Source organism: Cynoglossus semilaevis, chromosome 8, assembly GCF_000523025.1.
Source record: "Cynoglossus semilaevis isolate Cse_v1.0 chromosome 8, Cse_v1.0, whole genome shotgun sequence".
Taxonomy (NCBI): Eukaryota; Metazoa; Chordata; class Actinopteri; order Pleuronectiformes; family Cynoglossidae; genus Cynoglossus; species Cynoglossus semilaevis.
This window is the reverse complement of record NC_024314.1, coordinates 18,422,834-18,429,546: the sequence shown is the minus strand read 5'-3', so window position 1 is coordinate 18,429,546 and position 6,713 is coordinate 18,422,834. Positions and strand designations below refer to the sequence as shown.

At 41.0% G+C, this 6,713-nt stretch overlaps 1 protein-coding gene and 1 non-coding gene across 2 annotated transcripts in view; one reads left to right on the top strand and one right to left on the bottom strand.

The window, feature by feature from the left end:
* Positions 1–6,713, bottom strand: part of dgki (diacylglycerol kinase, iota) — a 43,800-nt gene that overhangs the window by 29,554 nt on the left and 7,533 nt on the right. The window lies entirely within an intron of this gene.
* On the top strand, positions 3,356–3,428 carry trnav-uac (transfer RNA valine (anticodon UAC)). The gene has a single exon. It is a non-coding gene; the product is annotated as a tRNA-Val (tRNA).

Here is a 6,713-nt window from a genome sequence, read left to right as displayed (position 1 = left end):
TCTCTTGAAAAATGATCTGAAATACTTGGTTTCCGCCCAATTTTTTAAATTAATTTAATAATATTGGAAAGACGTTCAGAATTAACAGGGCTCTGTGCCCTTTTTACAAAAACATTTTTTCATTTTTTTCCAGAATATTCCGAGATACGAGCACGCTTACAGATCTAGGTGTCCGATGACTCGGAGCGGCCCACGCCGCCTCAATCCGTACTGTGTTTGCATTATCTACGTGATTTTTTCTCTATTTTGTGCATTATTGAGCGTAATAGTGACGAGTCCTAAGAAGGTGAGTGGTGAGGATGGTAGAAGAAGAAGAACCGCAGGATGTAAGTTCACGTAAGTTACGCAGCGTACGTGTAAGGTACGCTACGGAATCAAGTGTCTGCGTACGGGCCAACTCTCTTGTTCCAGCTTCTGACGTAGGGCGTTAAAACAGAGGGAAATATTTGGCGAGTGAACACACGTTTACATCGCCGCGCGGCTCGATTCGTTTACATTCACGGTTTGTGCGTCATGCAATGGATTGCGCTTCATTCGCCTTCTTTCGATCGCGTTGTTTGTGTTTTTGCCCTTCATTATGGCCTCCAAGCCCAGAACTGTAGAACCTTCATTTAAACCACAGAAGACGTGACTAAATACAGGGTCTAAGGTTCGAGCTCATCCACTGACGACCGACTGGACGGTGAAGACGTGAGCAGAGAGGATCAGGAGTTGGAGAAGGGAAAGTGTGAAGAGGAAGATGAGGAGGAGGAAGAGGAGCGGAGAAGCCAAGGCCTTTGGGCAGAGCCAAAACCGCCCACTGCCGCTCTCTCCATCACTCCCTCCCTTTGTTTTCACACCCACCTTTCTTCTCCTCCGCCTCTCTACGCTAACCACACGTGCCCTGGATGTTCCATCTTATATCCTCCTCTCTCTCTCTCTCCTCCTGTCCAATTTGACTTTCCTTACCCTTCATGCCTCCATCCTACTCCCTCCTCACCCAGATGTACATGGAGGAGTGAAGTGAAGGGGCAGGAGCGTCAACCACACACTCTTCAGACGGTTCAGTACGGTAGGACTTTATAATGTGTGTAATATGGTTTGGAGGATCCACGGAAATGTCCAGAAAAGTCCTGGGTAAAGACTCTTATACTCCAGAAAACATCACAGATGTTGGACTATAACCTTCGATCAGTAACGTATCACACATGTCTTACATGCACAAGGTCCTGGGTTCGAGCCCCAGTAGAACCATTTACCTAATCCTTCTCATGTCTTTTTGGATGAAGTGTTAGCTAAATGCTAACGGTCAATGATGATTAAACATTGGCTGGCGTGTCTTCTGCACCTTCAGCAGCGGTTTCCTTCGTTGTTCCCACACAAACAGACATTTCTCTCAATCATTTTCTTTTAGAATTTGAACATTACCTACAGATGGCGCCTGGGCTCAAATCTGTGCTAAATAAACTCATTGGCACTTGAGGACTCAGACTCAAACTTAACCACGAGAGAAACCGCACCTCATGTTCCGAGGTACCCGTACTGCTTGTCTGTACTCGTCTGTGCAATTGGCAACAAATGCTAAGTCTTAATGAAATAGTAGTAGTGACTTTCCCGTTGAATTCTAATACACCGTCTTTTTAGAGTCAGCAGTGATTTTTTTTTTTTTTTTACAAAACTCCCACTCATAAAAACCCACTCTGTTTCTATAAGTAGAGGGAAAATAAAAGATTAGTGTGTATGAAGCAACACCTGATAGTCAGGAGTGGAATGGACCACGCACTGTACTGCAGTGAAGTACACACTAAGACACCCATACACACAGGTATTTGTGTATTTCCAGCACTCCCTCTCCAGCTCCTTACTCTAATGGAAACTGCTCCAAACACATGTCTAATCTTAATCCTCTAATCTCAATCTGGGCCTTCTGATTCTGATTGACTTTAACCTGTGAAAATTCCACTTCAGGTCAAAGTGTCCCACACAACAACAGTATTATTTACTGTCCCCAACATGTATAACTGCAGCAGGTACACACAGCATCACTGCACTGATTGCTACTGTGAAGTGACGTTCCTTTCACTTTTACTACAATACATTCTAATGCATTACACATATTCTAAATATATTAAAATACAGCAGCAAGTTTATATTGTACATATACAAACACAGGGTAAAATACCCAAAGAGGTGTCATTAAATAAAACTGCTCCATGTTGTACAGCACTTGTACTGATATTTTGAGCATGGTCCGAGTCAAAAAGCGTCCTCTGATGAAATCTCTTTTATCTGGTGGACTTGGTCCAACTTGATCAGCGATGGGACATAAATGTCTTGTTCTAAGTGGCGTTTTTTGCTTCAGTTTTGTTTCCTTATCAGTTCTGCACCTTTATGAGTCAGCTCGCGTCAAACAGGAAACAGTATTTTCACACAAAAGGGAAGCTAAACTGGACTGTTGTTTTGGTTTTTAAGCTTCAGTTTTATGAGAAAAAAAAATCCCTAAAATCATAAGTCACCAGATCTGGTTTGACGCCTAATGTGGTGAGGGTTGGCAGAATTTCCAGATAATTACCAGAACATGTTGACCTTTACAGGTGTGAAGGTTATTTTCAGTTCATATTATGAAGTATGTGTTGAAGCTTCAAAAAGGTTGAAGTGACGGCTGCAGGTGCAACCGTCAAGGTGGAGTGATATAAAACTGATGTGCAATATTTATATCTACCTCTACGTGGTGCTAATCACAGAGACGGCCCTGTAATTTCCAGGTTATGCTGCAGTGACATGTCTGTCAATGCTCACACCGTGGGAGGGTGAGAGCCATAATACACAGTTTTAATGATGTGTCAATGACATGTTGGCTCCAGATCAAGCTGGGAGGGAATTTACCTGCTTTGTTATTTATGATGAAAACAGTGACATTTATGTGAGAGAAGACAAAAACTCTGGGCAGCGGTTATGGAATGTTAGCCCTGTTTTCACATACATGTTCAGGCAGGTGAAAACCACAGGTTTTTCCAGAAACAAAGGTGTAACACAGAACAAGAGAGGCACGCTAACCAATGCAAATGGTTTCTCAACCCGGTGGTTTTTGAATTTGGGTGGCCGACAAGAAGACGCTGGGAGAAAAATTGGCGAAGGAAAGAAAAGAAAATATAATTTTATGTCTGCCCTTAGTGTCAGATTCTCAAGTTTCCAACGGTACCTAAATGTACTTTGCAGGAGAGCTGTAACTTCGGCACGACAACACCACAATCTGTGTATATCTGGCTGATCTGCTCCTTAAGCTAGTGTGTGGCTAGCTAGCGCATGTTCATCAGTAGTTTACTTATACTGAACAAATGTAATAATTATTGAATAGTGAAAAACTTTAGTTTGTGGTTCCATAGTGTAGTGGTTAGCATGCCTGCCTTACAAGCACAGAGTGCTGGGTTCAATTCCCAGAGGAACCACATCCCAAATACTGCATCATGTGTGTTGCAAACACGTAATTAATGGCGCCTCCAGTGGACCTGCGCTGTAAATTCCTCTAAAGTGGGACGAATATGAGACTCAACTCTATTATTATTAATAAAACTAAGAAAGTACATTCTAAAATTTCTCGTTTCTTTACATATTTTGTAGCGTTGTCTATAGGGTTTCCAAAGGGTCCAGTGATTCACAAATGTTTTCAGCAGTGCCCCTGTTTTGTAGTCCTTTTACAGCCCCCGTGTTGACACATTTACAGGTATTGGTTTCAAACCCCATTCCACACTGTAATCCCTACAACTGTTCTTTTTCAGCAAAAGAAACAAAATTATAAAATTGGTGCAAATTGTTCACAGGAGCAAAATGTATTGCAACAGCTCTGTCACCTCGCCTGCCCCCCCAACCTCGCCGTCCAACCAGATCTTCACACGTACATGCATTTAGAGGTCATTAGTCAAACCAGTGATGACTCCGTCCATTTATTATCACCAGTCTTTGAGATTATTGGTTTGTCCTTCCTATCGTTAGCGTTTTCTAAATAACACAGATACACAAGAGGTGAAAGTCACTAAAGATGTCAGCCACGTATCCAACTTACACACAACAACAACAACAACACACAGAGTGATTGTAGCGCTGCATGTTCTTCCTTCTCCACAGTCAGTTAATTTGTTGTTGTTAAGCAGAGCCAGATCACGGGAGTGATACTCTCCTCACCCATGTTCTCGCTCATATCTCTCTCTGACACCTACATAAATACACAGTCCATCAGTGTGTGTGTGTGTGTCTGTGTGTGTGTGTGTGTGTGTATGAGACACAGAGAGCATGTAATGTGGGGGAGGCTCCAGATTCACGCTGTGCATCCGAATCTGACCTTTACTGCCTGAAATAGACTCCCGCAGAGAAGACAGCAGAGAAAATGAAAATACAAAAAAACAAAAGGAGAAAGAGAAGGCGATAAAAAAAAATAAAAAAAACAGAGGGCAAAACGACGAATAAGAAAAAAGACAAAAAAGGAGAAAAAAGTAAAAGTCAAGACAGGAAGTTCGACGAATAAAAAAACCAAAAAAACAAACAAAAAAAAAACAACAGTTGGAGATGAAAATAGCTTTCTGGAGGATCAGAGCCCGAGGGATTTGTTTTTCTGAAATAAGTTTTTAGTGGTTTCCGGAGGATCGGAGCCCGAGGAATTTGTTTTTCTGAAATAAGTTTTTAGTCAGAATTTTAACAACAAAGTTGATTTAGCGTTAGACTTATTTTCAAACTGCACGCCTATTGGACCCCTAGTGGATGACAGGTGAATGTGAGTGTGAATGATTGTTTGTCTCTGATATTTCGGAGAACTGTGATTGGTGTCAAACACCACTGAAGAAGAGTTTAGTTCAGTGTCAAACTCATTTTGGTCCAGGAGCCACAAACAGCCTGACCGGCACAATCATAACATAATTACCTATAAATAATGAAAAGTCAATGTTTCCCTCCTTTGTTATACTGCACACAGGCACAAGTATACTAAAACATGTTCACATTTAATGAAGTATAATCTGACAAAACATAACAAACATAAAGTGTTTGTGCATTTTTTCGCTGACGTAATCCATGAAGTGGGCCGAATTGATCACCCTAGCGGACGATTTTGGCCCGCGAACCATATGTTTGACATCATTAGTGTAGACTGAATGGAAGTTATTGGAGATACATCTATATCTTTATGACATAGTGAGTCAGTTAGCAGATGATTGGTTAACTCCTGATGAATTTGTTGTGTTGTTTTCTCTCCCTTGTCCCTCCGTCTCGATTTTATTTGTTGAAGACAAAAATTTAATTAAAGCAAAACAATAAAACTTTGTCTTAAATCTTTTTTCAATTTCAATTTTCAAATGAATTACTAAACCTAATAACTGTTATTTTAATTACAATTTAAATGAACCCCTGTGATTTACGTAGTGTTTTATTTTTTGTAGAATTTTGGCGATCAGATCCAATTATTTATTTAGTGAAACTCCTGTAACAGCCTGTAGGGACTCCATTAATTTAGTTTTATTATTAAACTGTGTGAGAAAAACTGAAGCTTTGCAGACACTTCATCACACGGCGCTCCTTTCATCCAAAGGACATAAAAGGTGTATTTTATCTACAAAAGGTGTTTAAACACTAATCAAACTGTAACTGTAGGATCATTCTGTTCTGTCACTTGACCTCTTACTGTGTAAACCTGCGTTCACGTCAGTCAGGTCAGATCCGGTCTTTCTTTTTTTTTTTTAAGTACTATGGGAATTGAGTTCCTTAAAAGTTCCTAGTAAACTTTTTCTTGGTTTTCGTTTATTAATTTTACATGAGTGAGAGGAAACAAGTGCACTGCACTCTGTTGAACTGAGGATAAATTTACAGCTTTTTCCAGGCACCGTTCCTCTTTCCTGTGCATCTGTGGAATGTAAACAGGCTTTTAGAGTATATGATGTGGTGGGAGGGGGCAGAGCGGTCAGGGAGGGTGGAGGAAGAAACGACCACAACAAGCTTCAGATCCATTAGAGAAGCTTCACTGCGGTCAGACGATGGGCCTCTGTTCCCTGTATCGATTTGTTCGGTCATTTTCTGCTGCTTTCTGCTTCTACCGCATCAGTCCTGCAGGGGGCTCTGTGTGGCTCACGTTTCATAGAGACCACACCGGATCATAAGTAGGCACAATGCAACGCCACAATAATGTAGCGGTAGCCGGCAGTGATCAGACCATTAACACTGATGGTACACACTGAGTATAACGGTAGAAAGGGTTTCTGTTCACTGTGTTTCCTGTGGTACACACTGAGTATAACGGTAGAAACCCAGAGTAATGACCAGAAATGGACGCGGTCAAAACCTGACCTCATCCATTAATGACCGCTGACGTCTTTTTCTACCCCGCAAAAGAAAGTTCTACAACAATACAAGTACTGAAAGACTGATGGTGCTCACTGAAGTTAAAAATATTGTAATAATACTGGGTACAACTGCAATAATATTATTAATGTGATGATCTTCTGTGATTAATGACATTAATAATACGCAAAATTGAACAATGAATTGGGAAGTCTTTATCACGCTAGTGATAACGAAATTCAACTTCTCAGTACTTCGGTTCTAACAAGTCCAGTATTTGGGAGAGATTTAAAAATGAAAATGTTCATATGAGAGTTTAGGTTTCAGTTCACGTGAGAGCTGCAGCAGTTTTGACTCGACTCCTAAATGATCTAAGTTGTTGAGACATGTGAGGAGGCCACACCCACCTT